Source organism: Ciconia boyciana, chromosome 1 (genome assembly GCF_034638445.1).
Source record: "Ciconia boyciana chromosome 1, ASM3463844v1, whole genome shotgun sequence".
Lineage (NCBI taxonomy): Eukaryota > Metazoa > Chordata > Aves > Ciconiiformes > Ciconiidae > Ciconia > Ciconia boyciana.
The window spans coordinates 102,369,615-102,389,094 of NC_132934.1; the positions used below are offsets into that span (position 1 = coordinate 102,369,615).

Genomic DNA, 19,480 nt, shown 5'->3' on the forward strand with positions numbered 1-19,480 from the left:
GAAAAGCAGCAGCAGATTTTCAGGCTTGAGACAATTTTTTTCTTTTTTCTTTTTTTTTTAACTCTCTTAAAGAACCTACAGATATGAACCTTCAGCCCTATCTTATTGTAACATCTTTTCCAAGGTGTTTTTATCTGATTTTATCTTTCTCAGCTGCAAAGAAGTAGCTAACAGGTTTGCCCCCTTTCTCTCTTGCTCTTCTTTTTACATCTTGGGCCAAATGTCTATTTGTTAGCCATGATGGCTTTAGCAGAACGAATATCAGGTTTAAAATAGAGCTTAAAGGGAAGCAACTTTCTGCAAAACTTTGCAAGATTTTTTTTTCCTGCTTGTTTTCCACTGGGGTAAACAAAACCCTTCCAAAGTACTTTTGTGAAACACCAAACAAAGTCTGTGAGCAATTAGTGTTCTGTGTTTGGGAAGAGGGAAACCCAGATTCAAGTCCTTATTCTGGCTGACTCAGAGCAGGAGCTTGAATGGGACTCCCATGTGCTAAGCCATTCAAGAGACACTTGCTGGTTTTGATGTGAAGTTCTAATGGGAGTCTAGAAACATTCCCTAATTAATATGCCATCAGAATTTGTACTGGGAAGTGTTTCTGATGAACGTTATCTTGATAAACCTATACAATAAAAAAGAAAATAAATCTCAACTTCAGTTGTAGTATTTTATAGAGTCAGTTTAAGCCTTTGCAGTCAATTAATGGAGTACGTGCATTTTTGTTCTGCAGAAGGCTTAATGGTTTTCTTGCCTGTTTCGCAGAGCCTTATAGTAAGGGTCAGTGCTACAGGGTGGAGTATGTATCTTAGAGTTTCCCCATGCATCCTTGCAAAAATTGTTTTTTAGTAGCGACTGTATTTCAGCATGACCAGAATCCCTAAGCAGGCTCCTGTGTGTGAGACTGTCTGCAAAATGGGGCATAGAGGTGGTGCTGTTCTCTTATGCATGGGTATATAAGAATAACATTAATATGAGTACTGATAATATATGCTTATATATTGATGATTCTGCTACCTCTGAAGCCACATGTAATTATACAGGACTGGAAGATTTAGAAGAAGGTCCTGGGCTACTAAATCTTAAGGGTATGCAGGGTTCTGAGGGAGTCAGCAACATGAAATACGATCAGAGGCAATCTGAGAAAGGTCAGTGCATGTGCTGGGCTTTCTTGAACAGAAGGATTATCTGGAGCCAGAAAGGAGGGCTTCAGGTATTTAAAAAGATTTGGCAAGTAGCTTCACCTCTAAATGTGCTGTCTACATGCTGTAACTGTAATGTGGGGGTAGTATTTAATTTCTGTCAAACTTTCCCCTTCTAATTAGGTCATGTCAGTGTTTTAGTAAATGCCGCTTATTTAAACATACCTAAACTAGCTTTAAATTAGCTCTCTTGTTTAGTCAGCTCCCCAGTGGGGTCAGCAGGAGTTATACTTCAGGCAAACTGCTTGGGCATTTATCAAACCGCTCAGCCAGGTTTTTGCAGCTCACACGAAGATCTGTGCTGAAGGAAATGCACTCTTATCAGCTAGTTGAAAACAAATTTAGCGATGTTTTTGTGAGCCGCTGCTGCCTCCATAATGACTGTAGCATATACAAACGTTTTGGAAAGGAGAAAGTTTCTCATTCTGTGCCTTTGGGTTCTGTGGGGTCTTCACCTCCTTTGAAGCTTCAGGATCATACTATAATAAAAGCATAGTAGTGCTCAGCTTCATGCATAGTTAGAAGGAAAAGAGTGCCTCTTAGTAGCTATACCACCTAGCTTTTATTTGTCAATTTGCATGTATAAATGATTTTACAAAGTGGTTTTATTGAAGTCTGCAGCTAAATAATGTTTAATTCCTAAAGCAGTTTTGTTTGCAGGTTTTCATTTTCAGTGTTTTTCTGTTCAAGTTCTCATTATCTTGTTTTGTTGCAGTTCTGAATATTTTTAAAGTATCTTCTGGTGATTTTTAATCTATCTGATTAGGAAGATTGCTATTACAATACTAAGAAAAATCAATATGAATGGAATGGAAACTTTTTAAATCGGGAAGTTTGAACTTTGGGATCTTGTCTGAAGGATTTGTAGATAATTCTGACAATTCCCATCATCCTGACTGCTCTACAAAGTCTTTCTCCCCTTGGTGAAACAGTGCTATTTTTTAGATAAAGCAAGAAAATGGAAAAATGGGGTCGCAGGTTTTGTGCTTTTAATTGTACCGTGTAACCTTTAGAAAGCCACTGGAATGTGTGTAGGCTTTCCAATAAACCAGTGTTCAAGCTTAATCAAGATGGGCCACTGTGTTAGCTGTTTTTGTTAACTTTAAATTGCTTATCCGGTTGTTGATATACAAATAATGCTTAGAAAGTGTTACCACACATGGTCCCGAAGACCATATGCTATTTTAGTATTTGATTAATCAACGAAGAGGTTTATTTGCCTATTTCACGACGGTGTTTTGAAAACTGAGATCTATCAAGTATCCTTTAGATCTTCCAGTGTAATGTATTTTTTATATAGGAAATTAAAATAATGGCTGTGTCTAATTTGCTGCTACATTCACAGTGACCCTTCCTGCTTACAGGACAGCCTTTGCTTGCATTGGGAAAATGGCCAACCTTTTTCCTTCCCTCTCTTTAAAAAAACCCTTTATCATTCTAGATTCAATTGAACTGATGAGCGAAACAAAAAAGTAAAAGCTCAGTTATGGACACGCTGTTAGTCTTCCTGGAGTGGAGAGAGGGAGGAAAAAATAATGTTCTGTACAGACTGTGTTATTTCACACTTACAAAGCATCCTGAGCTCTTTAGAAAATGTGCTCTAGAGATGAAAAACATCTATTGCACTCCATGCAACACATGCCCGCTGTCACTGTTCATGCTGGTACAGCTCTTAACATGATGGTGTTTAAGCTGGTTGGCATCTGAGTGTTATTGTTTAGAGACTGCAGTGTTGGGATTGTGAATATATTTGAACAATTATTCTAGCCACCTTTTACTCCCACGAGAACACCTATGCTAGGACCTGATGACTGTCATGTCTAAATATCTCATTTAAACTAATTAAAACATACATTATTTTTAATGGAAATAGTTCTTGCTATTTCAGTAGATGTTGAAGTTCAGCTCTCAGCTGTCTGTCTTCCTATAACTGCATGCTGCTTTTCTCACAGGTAGCTCCTGGCTACTGCGGACTTGCCCTGTGCATTAACTATTAACCAGGCATCAAGGCAAGGACTTCCTTTGGGAATTGACGGCAGTTTATTTGCTCAGCGTATGTAGCCTCTTTTGCCTCAGGCTCTGAATAGAGCACCTCGGTCTTGAACTCCCTGGTCTTTGGCTTCTGAGAAGTGAAGTTGCCTAAAGGGAGCTATACTTCAGCAGAGCTTTTGTTCAGGGTGTTTTGGCTTACACAGGGTAATATCTGTAATGTGGCTTGGAAAGGGCTTAGTCCGTGGCACTTACCTGTTGTCTGTGTTGTATGTGAGGACCAGAGAGGTGTGAGATTGCCTGAAAGCTACTTCAGATTTTTTTTTTTTTCCAAAGCCTTTCAGTCTTGGGGTCTCGAGCCAAGAAGGGATGGGGGAAAGCATTAAATATTTGACAATAGAGCCCTAAAGGCAAGTGGCACTTTGAATGGAGTTTACATATAACTCATCAAAACATTGCCTCTTCAACATCTGTACGTAGCACGTAAAAGAACATCCATTTGTGTATTCGTGCAGAGGATTTGAGACAGGTCATGACTGCTGTCTACAATACACTGGGAGAAGGGAGGATGAAATAAAAATGAGAGTGCACATTAGAAAAAAATAGCTATAAACTGGTTGCTGAATTACTTTAGGGGGATCACAAGAAGGATTCACGTTATCCGAATAGTTTTGGCATAGGTTATTCTTGGTGAAAAAGGGGTAGAAACTGAATTCTTACTTGTGAGCAGTTTGAGTTTATGAAATGGACTTTTTCAGATGGCTGGCTGTAGGAGCAAAAGAGTTTGCCAAAGAGACCTTCCTCATTCCTTTGTTCTTATCTACATATTTGAGAGGTACACAAGAATACCCAATGTTTAATCAAGCATATTAGACATATTTATTCTATATAAGTTAATGGCTAGATACAAACACCGATGCTATTGACATTGCACAAGTGTATGTGTGGAGAGTGGGACAAAAATGCATGGATGTGTTTGTAAGCATGTGTTACAAGCAAATTTGTGCAAAACCATTAAGTTAATATGTGCTATTTGTTATATTAGCATGAAAATGTGTTTTGCTTCCATTATTGAAGCCATTTTTAAATGTAGATTTAATAAGGATCAAAGATGATCTTTAGCAAGTGTTTGTTTACCACTATATACATATAAGAATTACAAAATCTATTGATAATCTTTCATCTTTTATCAGATAAACAGCAGTTTTCTGTGAGTAAGTGAAGTTCTACTATTACATACATGCAGCCCAAGGTGGGGGGAATAATGTTTTCTCAGCTGGTGCCAGGAATAATGGAATATTTCTTTTTTCAGCTTGACATTACTATTTCAAAGACAGCGAGTGCTATTGCTGCTGGGACCTCCTCTGTTTCTGTCCTACTTCCTTTCCCTTGCTGAGTACTACCTGGATTTTATCTTTTATAAGCAAGAGGTGTGGGTATATCTTTCTAGTTATTTACCTTCCCATCTGTGACACATCTGAGATTTGTTATCATTTCTGTAATAGTAAAGACTGCTATTAAATGGTTTGAAAATCCAAACAGAAATCAGGAAATCCAGAAATGTGAATTCATAAATACTTTTAAAAGTTTCATTATATTTGTCTTTCTCTGACCATACTGTGTGTATATCCCTGGATGTTCTCCTACATGCACATATGTAATGTCTTGCATGTGTCCAGTGCAAGTCAGTCATTCCCAGGTATCCTTCCAACCTGACATGCTGAACTTACAACCTGGTCTCTATTTGACGTCACTTTTTGAATGAGCAACACAAACTTCTCTCCTTTGATGTTCCATGTATGTATTAAAGATTCATCTGTCCCAATTCAACTTGCCAGTATGAAATTACAATTTCAATATTTATTCTGTCAGCTAGTTTACAAGTGCCTTATTCACCCTTTCTTGGGAGGAAGTCTTGTAAACCCTATTTGTGTTCTTATTTTTCATTCATCTTATTTATTAACTTGCTATTTTTTAATACAAATCTGAGATCACGGTAACTGAGCAGTCACCTTATCTAGTTCACACAAGATGTATAGTCTCAATAAGAACTGCTACAATTAAACTGAATACATTAATGTGTATGTGTATTAGAATGATATACAGGTCTTAACTAAACCACAGGAGTTTTTGCTTGGGTAACACAAATATTAATGAAATGTGAAATACTGTTTGATTACATCCAATTTGTCCCGATCTGTGAAGCATAATGTTAACGTAATTGTTGAAAAATAAGATCAGATGCAGTACAATTTTCTAACATAAAAAAAGGCTTTGTGTATGTGTGCCTGTCACCTTTTAGAATTACATTATTGGATGTTAAGGGCTAGCAAACTTCCTGACTTTAAAATATTGAATTTGTTGAATAACAAGAGCCTGCTAAGACTAACACCTTTTGATATTATTTTAGAGAAATGTGTAATTTCCCTGCTCTAAGAAAGCTTTGAGAGAGAACAAAATTCTCTCAGTCTCTCTGTATGGTCAGATTTCCTTTATTATCCCTGAAGGACAGATTGGGAAATGAAAATACAAAGAATCAAAACAGCTTTCCTCAAACCTCATAGCGGAAGCACTTAGAATAGAAGAACTAAATGATTGTTACTAAGGATAAAGTAATGATTTGACCTGCTTACTAGGTTTTCTGATTCAGATGATGTTCATATAATCTAGTGAGGTACATTCAATAAAGTGTGTATTTTAGATGAGAGGAATATGTGAAAGTGGTTATGTAAGCAATTAATTTCTTCCTCTAAAGCTACACCTATCCCTTCCTGTGATATTTCTGTCTCCAACAGTTCTTCTGTTTGGTGTGGAAGTAGGGTTTTTTATTATGGTTCGCTTCATCTGTCCCACTCTCTAGAATCTAATGCTGTATTTCAGTAGCAATTTATTTTTAGCTGTGAAAATAATAAAGCAAAAATAACTGATTAAAACTACTGCTGCTTCAGGAGAATTTAAAACTGAGAGTGGAGAAAGGAATAGTACAGATCTTTTTAATGGAATTGTGAGACACAAGATTTTTCTCCCTGTGTATTCCATTCATATACAGGACCTCTGAACTGTCAGTGGTGTGGGAAGAGCAATGGTAGTTGCAACTAAATTTAAAGCAAGGGCTTTTTCAGCAGCCTTCTTGCTTGGATTCATCAGACAGTAAAGACATGAATATGTTTAATTTCTGAATTTTTGTTGCTGACGACCTTTGTTAGCCAGCTTACAAGTATGAACATAACAAAGCTCTGTGACATGCAGGCTCTAAAATTTACATCAAACCCCAGTTTTCTGAATCATAACAAGTCTGAAATCCTAGCATAGCAATAAGTGCCTCTGCAGTTACCCTTAAATACAAACAACTTGTCTGTTGAATTCAAAATGAAAAAAAGAACATAATGTTTTTCTGTACTTATTTTGATACTACTTCAATAAAATGTTTGATTTTATGACAGAAGATATCTAGGCAGTTGATCACAACCATGGCAATTCTGTCAGCTCCGGAAAGGTGTTGATGGTTTGGTTTCTTAGAGGAGAAAGAAGTCAAGACAGGAAACTATTAAACCAGCACCATCCATCTACTTGGCTGTATGCATAAGCCTGAGACATACTGGGCTACAAGGAGGGAGACAAGTCTAATTCATTGTGCCATCTGATAATAGTAGGGTGATGCTCTGCCATAAGGAAATACATTTTTGATATGTCTTTTTCTATCAGAGAGGCCTGTTCACATTGCTTACCCCAAGGTGTAGGTCATTGCCACAGTCACTTTCCTTCTCCTCCAAGTGGACCACTGCTGGTGGGTGGATTGTGTGGGGCTGTGAAATGACAGAGGCCTGAATACCATGTTGTTCAATGTATGAGATGTTGCCTTTGTACCCAGCATCAACTGTGCAAGTGTTGCACCCCAGTGTATGAAATTAGTCTAGGTTGGCTACATCAGACTTTTGACAATTATTAGCACCTCAACAAGTATCAGTGTTGGAATATGAATGGGAGGTCTCCTAAAAGCCTCACTGTAGATGGACTCTTGTGAAAGCAGACAGAAAGAAGCCACTGTGCAAAATCAGTTGAGCTATGTTGCAAAATCAGCTTTTTGATAGTTGTCATTACAGTGTGGCTAACACATTTTGGTCTTGCAGCGTAGACAGGACTGTGAATTGTGTCTTCACCTTGTCCCTGAATCATGTGATAGCCTTTGATTTTGGTTGGGCTGTAACATAATTTGGGAATGTGGCTTGACACCCTCTACACTGCAGAATAAACTGTGTTCCTAGCAGGGCTGAGCAATTATCATCTCATGAGTACCTCCTCCTCCCCCAGTGTAAACTTTAAAAATCTTTTGGTGAATCAGCACTTGCCACTAACCACATTACTGTCATTAATCTAATGATTTCTATAGAAATTTGAAGTGCTTCATAAGCATTAATAGGTCCTCACACTACTCTTCTGAAGCAGTATGTTCCTGTAATTTCTGTTCTAATGGGGTAAATCAATTTAGCCAATTGCTTTAGCGATTAGCTATAGTATGTTTCCATGTCTGAATTAATGATGGACTAATAGAATGGAAGACCAGACTAGAGCGGGCAAGAAACTATTTATGCAAAAGTATATTTCAGGACCCTTGATTATGAGTTTTCAGCTAAAGCAAGCGGAAGTTGTTTCATGTTGCTATTTGTGAACAAAAACAATTATATAAATAGAAACGCATGTTAAGATAAGAAAACTCTCCACACAAGCTGTTGCAACAAGAATGAAAAGGACTGGAAGATAAATGCAGTGCTGAAGCATGTAGTAGATGACTTGTAAGATACTCTACATATCTTTACAACCACCAAATTAAAAAAAAAAAAAAAAAATCATCAGCTAAAGCAAAATCTGATTGACAGAATATAAGTACCACATCCAGCATGCAAAGGCCCAGGCATAGCAGTATGACATAGAACGTGTTTAAAATCCATTCAGTACTTCATAACAGGATGCTGGGGATGCTGGAAGGTTACTATACAGAAGAGTCCAAAAGGACAAGTGTAAAGAAACATGGAGATAAGGAGTGAATGAGATTCATCAGTTAGCATTTAGGTTAAGATAGAAAGGGCATTGGGAAAGGGAAGTCTTACCTGATATCAGATACAAGATTTGAGACTGGTTGTTAAAAAGATAATATTTTTCTATGATACCACCCTTGTTACTGGGAATGCTAAAGATGTGCTGGAAACCACAAGAGTAAGGCAGCAGGATTTCTCTTAAACAACCATCCGTTAGATGGAAACGGCAAAGTTGGCTTTTCCTTGAAAGAGCTGAACATCAACAGCTGACATTAGAAGGAGGTCAAGATGAATATAACCACCAAAAAAACTGCCATGAGTGTGTTCTTCTGTAGCAAAATGACAGATTGCTGTGTTACAGCCAGAAGGGAAATCTCTTTGCTTTGAGTCTGTTTTTCTCTTGAAATGGCAATACTGCAACTGCTGTATTAAATTAAAGGCTTCAGTGGAAGGAAAGTGTATCAATCCACCGTTTTGATTTATTTCTTATTTCTGGCAACATCTTAATAGAGAAGTACATTTTCTTTTTGTTCCAAGCAAAATACATATGAAGACCAGTAATAAGGTCTTGAGTTCCCAGGAGATTGCTATGAGACTGGATAGTGTGTCTGCATCAACCGAGATGTCCTAGGATTAGTGCTGGGTCGCAAACCCTCAGCAAGGCTGCTACTGGTCTTTGCAAAGCAGCAGGATGATGCACATTTGACTACCTCAGAATGTTGGCATCTATAACTGAAAAGGTATGCAAATTTAAAACAGCAGGGGTTTTCCAAGGTGTTGAAAAGGAGTGGGGAGAGTGGGAGGCAGAGGAACCACCATAAATTTTCTCCAGGCACAGAGGCTGAAAATGTTTTGAATGTCTTCCCCGTTAGACTTGCCAGGCTAAGTTAATGGCAAGAACCAGAGGGGCTTTCAGGAAGGCTCTGTGTGGGTGTAGAAAATGAAAACATGGTAAGGCCACAGTCTTCAAATTCATACAACGAATAAGTTCAATAATGTCACAGGGTCTGAAGTTGTGATATTAATTCCCTTCTTATACAGGAAAACCACGGTGCCTCTCACTGCTGGGTGTCATATGATGCTGTCACATACCTTTCCCATTTGTGGTGGTTTTGGATCCAGAACTCTCACTGATCTGCCACGTGAACTTAAACAGCCAGTGCCTCTTTCTATGCCTGTGCTCCTTACCAGCCTTTGTCACTTGTTTATTTGGATTCTGATTGTGTAGCACCTCATACAGTCCAGAATTTAATGCACTAATTGAAGCTAAGATTAAACAGAAATACAAGTCTTTGCAGGATTGAGGTATGTGCAGTCTTTTGGGGATAACTGCTGTATTTAAGCAGGTACACCTGTAACACCACAAACAGTATCATCCAGAACTGTGATGATTGAGGGCTGGGGCCCTCAAAACTATTGCATGATCTACGGTAGCAATCAAGTCTTGCTGTTATTTTATGGGCAGTGAACACTCATCAATGAGCAAAACACAACCCCTATAGTAAAGCAGGTTGCTATTGGGAGTTTCATGTGAAGGTAAACTGAATAGCTGAGTACCTCTATCAAAAGTCTCTAGGTAATTTAAAGCAAGAGAGCTCAATATGTTTGTGGTTTTGTTTTTGTTTTTGTTTTAAATTTTCTGTCCATCTCCAGTGACAGTGGTGTTTTCTTGCAAGAGCATCTTAGAAACTACATTTCTTCCACTGCTGACTTGTTTAGGGCCAGAGAGGTGTTTCAACACTGAGGCTGACCCCTTCTGTTTTCAATGTCTTTTGTGCATAGCCTCCGAAATGCACAAGTTTCAGGCTGCTTTCCCTCAACTCAGCAGAAAATGTTAGCACTGCTGATCTCTGTGACAGAGCAACAGGTGACAAACTGCCTTGTCATTTCAATCAAAGCCACCCACACTTGTCATTAGATTTATCCAGGGTTAAACCGTTCATTACGCACCAGCCCAGGCTGCCCGGGGTAGCTGTTTTTCTTAATCTCTTGTCATAACTGTTGTAGGTTGGAGGCGGGAATGAAAGCACCTGCTGGCTTAAGTGACAGCTTTATTCTAGGAGCTGGGGACTCAGCTGAAAGAAAGAAACAAATGGGGACATGAATTACTGGGTATGCAATTCAGAAGGATAATGCATTTTGTAGAATTAAGAGTTTGTTTAAAAGAAATTACATAGCAGTTCTCATATCCTCCTACTTCCTATATACCCGACATTTTGCATGTGTTTTCCTATGTTCCTCTTGTTTCCTTCTCCCACATGAAACTGCTTTTTAGGGTTTTTTTTTCTAAGAGACTTTGCTGTTTTAATTGGAATATATTCAATGAAACTCATTACCAATTCTTGTGCCAGTTTTTTGTTTAAAAATGCAAATATATAAGAAAAGATGATGTAGACCCAGCTGGTAATCCATTTCACATTGTAACAGCACAACTCCAAATGCATTTTATTTTTAATTTTGTCGTGCTATGTCTCTGTGTGTTAATTGTCTCTGGATTGTAAACTTATTTTTCTTCACCTTGTCTCTATAGTGTTAGGGTAATACAGTTCAGTGCTTTATCTCTTGGAAGAGAGAATCTTGTTTTGAGTCTGATACTGACTTGCTTTGCCTCCCACTTACCCTACAGCTAAGTGGAAATAAAGCTTTTTTTTATTATTTATTTTTCATTAAGTACTATGCTTTTTGCAGTAAAAAGCCCAGCTATACCCCTGGGAGACAGCTACTCCCTGAGTAGCTAAGGGAGAAAAGAATAATTAGATTTCCATCCCCCCCCAGCCACTGGGAATAAAATGGCTGTATTTGAGTTATTTTGAATAAATACTCTACATTAGAGTTTTTGATCTGATAACATTTACTACAGGTACATTAGACCTTTGATTGAATTTTCATAGTATGTTCAAGTGCTAGGTATAGTGCACATGCATTTTTTTTGTAACTTAAACCACCTAAATTCTGGCAATGCTGCCAACTATTTGTTGCTACTGGATAACTTTCGATGACTCAAACATCCTAAGCAATTTCAGTGACCCAAGCTTTAAAACAATATAAGCTATTACAGAGTGTTTTCTTATTTCCTCCTAGTTTGGCCAACCCCATATAGATAAAAGAAGCATTTTAGGTAATAAATGTATATAATTATATATTATAGTATCTTTTTATATTAGATACCTATTTTATATTATCTTTAATATATATTATTGATATATAGAGTATCTCAATATGCTGCATGCTAAAAATAAGTGTATTCTAATATTGTTGAAGCTTTCCAAGAGCATATAACATGCATCTCAAAGCTGTGCTCTGGGGCAAGTCTTTACGATTATGGCCATTAAAATAAGGGCTTCTTTTCATACGGAAAAGCAACATTAGTTATCTGATATGCATCTTTCCCTCTGTGCTCTGAACAACAGGACTTTTATCAGTGAAGTTTCTCTCTGCATGTAGAAATACAGCAAGTAGACTGGAATAGTTTTTGGGAACTTCCTAAAATTTTTCTGTCAGGTACCTGGTTTGTTCAGATCCTAGTACAGCGTGGCAGACATAGGCAGAGAGGTTTTAGAGCTCTTTATTTCAGATGAGCCGTCAGGCAGCTGTGCGTAACTCAGCATGGTTACATTTCCGGCACGTCAGACGTGCCTCCTCCCCATGCAGTGTGCAAACACTTTGTCCGGGTAAAGGACAAACCGAGGCTGTGGAAGACTGCTGCTGTGCAGGTGTCCTGCAGGAAAACAAGTCCAGGGTACCTGCAGAGGGACTAAGAAGAGCTAAGTGCCAAGAGAAATCATTATAACCCCTCTCTTTTACCAGGAGAGAGCTTGTGAGAACTGTTAGGGAAGAAGTGAAGGAGAACAGAGTAACTCCAAAGGATTTATAGTATGGTTGTCAAGAAAAGGGAAGCAGAAGCCACCCCACATGAGGGGAGGTGGGATAGTTCTGAGATACAATGGGTGTCATCAGACACTCATTAGATTATTTATAAGGTAGCGGCAGGTGAATCTTTTGGCCTGATACTGTGAGGGGATTGGACCTAGACATTCCATTGAGATGAGTAAGAGCAGTGAGACCTCAATGGTTACTCAGAATCAGGCCTCTTGTGGTTACATGGGCTTATGTGGTTATTGATGCCCCATTTTGAGTTTGATTGTAATTTATTATTGGATTATTTAATATTGGAGAGCTCTTCTGTAAGATGTATGTGGAGAGGGGAGAAGGGGGAAGATGAAAAGAAGGGGAGGAGAGAACGAGGCAAATATTCTGTAAAAGGTTAAACTACTTGCAGAGACAGCCAAGGTAGGAACAAAAGGGAAAGCATCAGAGGATAAGCAGCAAAGCATAAGATTAAGGAGAGAATTGTAGATATGATGGCCCAGTAAGTTACCTTTATATCACCCTCTTCATGTTAGAAATGATCCTGGGAAGCCAAGCTGTGGTTTAGAGACAAGCTGCAATTCAAACACTGCTTTGATTGTGACCTCTAAGGCAAAGGTAGAAATGACCTTCCTAAAGTTTTGCTTACTAGATGAGGATGAGCACAGAATCCCAGAAAGAACTCTGGAGTCATCTCAAAGATTGTGGTGGTTGAATTTCACAGAGCATGAAGCTGTGATAGCAGTACCTCCCTTGCAGGTAAGTATGTAGGTTTGAATAAATATCTATGTTGTCCATCTGAACTGTCCACACCAGGGTTAAACAAACCTCCCTTTTAACACTTTCTGTCTCATTAATGGTATCAAATATGAAACTCTCAAGTATCATTAATACAATGACATTGGATCCTGTTCCTTGAGCGTGCTGCTAAATTCAGAGGGGGCAGGGCAAGAGCCTTAATCAAAACCAGCATGTGTGATTTTTTTTTTCTCTGTATTTCAGTGCTGAAGACATAATAAGTTTGCAGGAAAACGTTGGAAGGGGATAGGTGAAAGATAGTAGCTTGGCTTTGTGTCAGAGTGCCTAAGATTGACATTAATCCCTGCCTCGCTATCTGCATAACTAAACTTAGTGCTGCAAAAGAGATTTACCCGGTTCTGTTTGTTACAGAACTGTCAATATGTCATATTTTTTTTCAAGTATCCTGTGCTTTTGTTTTTGTTTACTTCTGAATGCAATCTAATTCTTTATATAATCCTGACCTTTTTTTTTAAAGCATATAGGGTTAGGAATTTAGTGGCTCTACTGTTTCCACCACATTCATCGAAATTTGCTTGTACTTTGTCAGTAGCTAATGCCTGCTGGCCTCTACAAATGTTTTCTTGCCCTTCTGTAGCAGGTGCTTGAGTCCTCGCTGTGTACGTAGCTTTAGGAGTTGCTGAATGCTTATTAAAGGTCACCTGCACTGTCTCTTCTTGACCTCATTGCATCCTCTGGTTTTTGATCTGAAACTTGCAGACATGCTGATGAGCTGGAAAGCTTTTCTGTAGTGTGAAGGGGTGTACTGGCAAACAGGTTGGCCATAAGACTTAGGTGGAAGAAAGTGTTGGTGACAAGAGCTGTTCAGTAAACATCTCCGAGTGTCACAGCATCACCAGGTTGTGACTCTGGGGAGCAGCTTGGGCAGTGGAACATACGTAGCTGCACCGCAGGGAGTGAAAACAAGCAGAAGAAAAACCCATGTAGAGTCAGAAAGACGATGACTTCTGTGAACTCGTGTGTTTCCGCGTGTGAGGCTGACTCCCGTGGGGTCCACCGTTGCCTTTTATCGTAAACGGTAGCATGCAGCTGAGCTGGTGCTTGCGAGGCAGACCTAAGCCACAGAAAACTCAGTTTTGACTTTTCGGTGAACCAGTTGGGTCAAGTCTGCAGTCTGATAGGCCTCTGTCACTCGTATTTTCGATTAAAGGCTAGTGTTATGGTTCTGTGCAATAGAGATAAAGGTGGTATATATCCCAGAGCAGATGCTTGTTGACTAAACCAGAGAAGTTTTTAAGTAAAAGTTATTTCCTTGCCATTCAGTCATTGAATTTTTTCCATCTGGAACTGCGTAGACTGAATTTAAAATTCAGGCTGTTACAAAGTTTCATGTATAATTGTAGTGAATTAAACTGATAAATGCTGACCTCTTAATACCAGTATAGCAACGAGATGTTACTGAATCATACCAGAACAAGAGATCCCAAAATAGTGAGACTTAAAAACTTTTTTCTGAAGTTAACTGGAAATCTTTTATCAGTTTTGATTTTTTTTTTTTTCAAAAGAGTTTCCTTATAACAGCCAGAAAATTCTTTGATTTAGAAAAGATGTATTGTTTGATATTTAAAAAAAAAAAACTTCATGAGAATTAAAAATGAAATATTACTTGGAAATGTACATGGTCTTAATTCTGCTTCTGAGATGTCAGGAAACCAAACAAAAATGTTAACAACAAAAATTATATTGTTTTTAATTTTTCAGAAAGAACATGCTTGTAAGTTGTAATCTCCTCCAAACAGGTACCCTGACCTGTTGTGCTCTATGAGCATTTAAGCAAAGACAGATCTTTTTCTTTCCTTTTTTTTCTTTTCTTTTTTTTAATAACTCCATGGATATGTTAGCAGCATGAAGTATTAAAACAGTATTTTTGCCACATTTATTAGTGCCTTAAGATATTGTTTCTTTAAAATAAAAACAACTGCAGTGTTAGCAATTAAAACATCATTTTTATTTATAGCACATTGATAAACGTAGCTTGAACTTTTTAGCATGCAAACTCAGCTAACAGTCTGGGACACCAGAATGTATGAATTTCCATCACTAGAGTGACTTAGAGCACACATACCATTTTCTTCAGAGTGCACTGGGACAAAATAATTCAGCTTTTCAGCTTTTTTGGGTGAGTTATCAGGTTAATCTCAAGGTTGAAAAGGATGTTCAAGCAGGCAATTAACTTACCAGTTTAAATTAGAGCTTCGGTTTGCTGCTTTGAGGAGGACGTAATCTGGGTTCTGTGCAGTTACTTCTCTTTTAGCATAAATGAACACGTCAAGTATGAAATTTAACACGTTCTTATTTCTGTAAAGAAAAATGTTCTCGTGGTAATGTGGTATAAATACCAAGTGCAACATAATATGCGCTCACAACTGAAGACTTTAAGATCAAAAGAAAGTGGAGGAATAATGTGTAAATATTTTTTTAATAAAATTTATTATTTAAAGTCCTTTTTGTCTACTCTCCCGTTAACAAGTTAGTCCTTTTTATTACAACATTAACAGGCTGTATTTTATGTAGTTTATGTACTTTATCTTCTTGTTTTCTGGCACCCTGTAATTAACTTTTGATGTCTGAGGCTCTGCTATCTGTCAAGGCAGTTTTAGGCTAGCATAGTGCGGTATTTTGAAGGAGACACGCAACATGCTCTCCCACAGAGACTTTGGTTTCAGCTTATGGATTAACTTCTTAGCTTCTGTGACTGTGGTGACTGGGCTTTAACAAGTACCCAGAAGTTAGGAATATTATAAATAAACTCTCAGAGAATGAAGCAATCAGCTGATTTTAGAGCTCTCTTCTCCATGCAGTTAAGAAATTAAACACAACTCTCTGTAAAGCACCACGCAAACTTTCTAGTAGCCTAAGATACCATATGCTGAGTTCATTTATTAACCTGATTTTTTTTAGCCTCTGAAGAATACATTTCTGACCTGTCATTAATGTCTCACCTATCTCAAATAGGTGATAATTTTTCTTCAAACCTTGGCTGCTGGGGTTCATGCAATTGCCCTTATCTTTAGGGTTTTTTCTTCAGAAAAATACATATACTGGTTTTTTAACTTCTCAGTGACAGAAAAACTTGAAAGTGTGGATGGCAAAGATTCTGGTTAGAAAGAAAACAGAGGATGGTGTTCTCTTTGTCATGATCTTGGGGTGGGAGCTATGAATGTAGTTTGTAGCATTTTTGATTGCCTTTGATAACACATGTCCCAGATAAGAGAGTGTTGAAATACAAAACAGCAAATTAGACAGGGCTAGGACACAGGTGTGAGTGCTAACATGTGCATGTTGTTCTAAGCGTTAGCATTGTCCCTGACACGATCTAGTTGGCACTCCAGGAGCACCATCAAAGCCTAGACTGTATGCAAGAAAACATCACACTCTCACCCAGAAAACTACAGATTTTGGCCAGGGAGAACAGCCCAGTCCCTCTTCACGACTGGTATCCTTACTGTGCACCTTGGGCATTAGCTGTCCCCTGGCTATATGGGCATGTTCAGAGATGCTTCCTGAGCTGGAGGCAGGGCTTGCCCACTGATAGGGGTGATTACCACCAGCAAGAACAGGACAGAAAATGCTGAATAGATGAAAGAGTTTAATTTTCCACTGTTTTGTCTGTATTGCCTAGGTCTCTTCATTTAAATACAGGAGGCAAATTATAAATGAATCTGCAGTACCCTCTCCACGCAAGCGGAAAATATATTATCTGTTTTTATGAATCCATTTAAAGCTGCTTACTCTTCTTTTCCATAGCTGCTTTCTGACTCTTTCTCCTGCTGTTATCCAGCTTTTTATTGCTGTTCCCCAAACTCCTTCCACTCCTCTCCTACCGGACGCTGATGTGAAAGGAGGGAAGAGTGACACAGCAGTAAAGCCAGGCTGGGTGGATGCTGAAGGTGGTTCACGCTAGTGATGGGCCTGCTCTTCCAGCGCAGCCCAAAGGGGAAGGGACCTGCAGAAGGAAACCCCGGGGGAGGTGAGAACTCTGTGCTGAGACCCCGTTCAAAGGTGGTGCGGCTTTCTCTGCGCTGCAGTCCCCGGCACCCTCCTGTTTGTGAGGGGGGAGGCAGGGAGGCTCTCCTGCAACCAGGCAAAGCAGGGCAGGTGGCTCCCTTCATTACTGAACCTTTTGCTCCTTTCACACGTGCATCTGTCTGACTGAAAGTCACTGGTGTCACACCAGTGATTTGTTTGGCTGAGCATCCTCCCTGCTCTGGTCTGTAACCCACCAAGGCAATGCGAAGAAATGGCTGGGGTGAGTGTATGTAGATATATCTATATATACGCACATACATGGATACACCACACAGCCCTCATATATATATGTGTGTGTATATACCCTTGGTATATGGTATTCCATGTATGTTTATATGAAGGGGAAAGACAGCGAGCATGTTATACCTAAGTGAAGAGAAAATGTGACTGGGTCACATTGGGTTCACAATGGGTGAACCAAAAAGTTTGAGGAGCTCATTTAAACTGGATAGTATTGCTGATTTAGCCAAGTTCTACAGCTCTGGAAGACGGCATCAGAGTAGAATCCTATTATATCTCTGTATTTCTTTCAGTATATCTGTCACTGGCTTATCAATAGGAGCAGAATGTTCTGAGGCAACATAAATGCAAAATAATGGGGAAAAGGCAAAACCAATGTTGTTGAAGTTAAGATATTTGTAAAAACTTGAATATAGATTTTTATTTTGATTATTCCAACTGCACCACATGTTTGGAACAAAGTGGCTTAATCTTCTTGAATAAGCGGAAAATCTTCAAATACAAATATTTTGTGATGCCTTTGCATTTCTGATTGCAGCTAATACCAGAAGTTCTAAAATACCGCAGCTCTGCAAACAGTGCTGTATTTTGTGGTTACCTAGAATTTGTATTTCTTATAAGAAAGATATAGCCTATTCTTGTAAGACTTGAATTTAAACTTCTGGATGTTTATTCTGACTTCTGAATGACAGAAGCCGCGTTTTGTTGCTCGCTCATGGGAGCCAATACAGTATATTCCAGAGAACACAAACAGGGCTTTTTTGCCCTTTGACACATAGAAACTTGACTTATTTTTCCCTAAATCTATAAAGTCAATTATTCAGATTGAAACCTTCCAGTTGCTCATTATGAAGGAGTGGGAGTTGGCAAGAAATATTCAGAAAATTCATGCTGCTATTCTGGTGCCTCTTATAAAAGAGAGGGAGAGAGAATTTGTGTATCAGTGGTTACTCTATATGGATATGAATTTGTTTTTCCCTCTGGCAATTTCATTTTTCAATTCCAGAGTCAAAGCTGCCTTCTGAAAAGAGATCTGTATTTTGCCTTTTATAAAAAAAGAAGAAAAAACAGCCTTGTAGCCTTCCCTTTCTGTCTTAGCCTGTCAGGCAGCATTTGCACTCGCGCTGCCCTTTTGCACTCTGAGTCTGGCTGTGCAACACAAGATCATTTAGTGGGGTTTTCTTCTCCAAGCTCCCGGGATGTGCTGAGAGCCAAAGTCTTCAGCTCAGGCAGCAGAGGTCCAGGACATTAGATGTTGAGGCATTCGGTTCTCTCTGCTGAGCTCTCCAGGCATGTCCTGTTTCATGGGTGAATGCGACAACTCCTCCGAAGACAGCCATGTTTTGAAAACAAACAAACAACCTCTTGCCACCACCATCTTGCTTAAAAAAAAAAGTGCGTTGGTGTGTAAGATTGCGTCATATACGTATTGCCTTCAGGGTGTCGAAAGGGCTTTCTTTGGAGCCAGATACTTCAAAGGAAAACCAGTCCCTGCGTATGCTGTAGCATGCTGCGTAGTGGGGTTGGCGCTATGCCTATGTTTGTTTGGTTGAAAACCTGTGCAGTCTTTCTCCAGGGTCTGACACTTAGCAGAGGTGGGACGTTGATCCCAGACATTACTGCTGCTTCTTGCATCAGTGGGTTCACCTATCTGATCATTCATGATGTTTCTCAGAGGATCTTGCTTGGTCCAGTCTCCTTAAAGTCCAAAGTCTGGGAAAAGGATGTCTGTGAATTTAGGGAAAATACGATGTTGATGTTGCCCAGTTTTAGTCAAGCACTTCTTTTTGCATTGCCTCCTGTAAAAAGAGAGGCTGAAGAGCCCTGAAACTACAAAGCCGTCTCCTACACTTACTTTATTTTGAGGTAACAATTTCTAGCTTGGTTACAGCAGCTTTCAGCTACTTTGAGCAAGTGCTTTCTCAGACGCACCTGGTATTGCCTGTCTTTGCTAACAAAAGTCTCAGATGTGTGTTTGCTGGGGCGGGTGTGTAGGGGGTAGATTTGTATCTGTCTAAGGGAAGCGTAATGTCTCACTTTGAGGCTTCAAAGGGGCTGGGGTGTGTGTGAATGAGGGACCATGAGCTCTGTTTCATTGCTGCAGCTTGTAAGTGAAAGGGACTCGGTGGACATGGATATTGCGGTTGCTGTCAGACAAGCAAGCATGGCCCTCTGTGATTCTCTCAGAGCATGGGAACAAATCTGTGTAAAAAGGATGTTCAAGCCATTTCATAATCAGCTTCATAGCCGGGTCTTGGAAATACTATAAGGGCTGCCAGAAATCAGTTGTCTTGAACAAGG

General features: G+C 39.1%; 1 protein-coding gene across 4 annotated transcripts in view; it reads left to right on the forward strand.

Moving 5' to 3' along the window:
* Nucleotides 1-19,480, forward strand: part of CD247 (CD247 molecule) — a 58,703-nt gene that overhangs the window by 10,642 nt on the left and 28,581 nt on the right. Inside the window, exon 1 of one of the 4 annotated variants that reach the window (XM_072885552.1) lies at nt 12,739-12,850. The exons of the other annotated variants lie outside the window; for them this stretch is intronic. The gene's annotated coding sequence lies outside the window, so the exon portion shown is untranslated. Of the gene's footprint in view, nt 1-12,738; nt 12,851-19,480 lie in introns of those variants that run through there. 4 annotated transcript variants of the gene reach the window in all.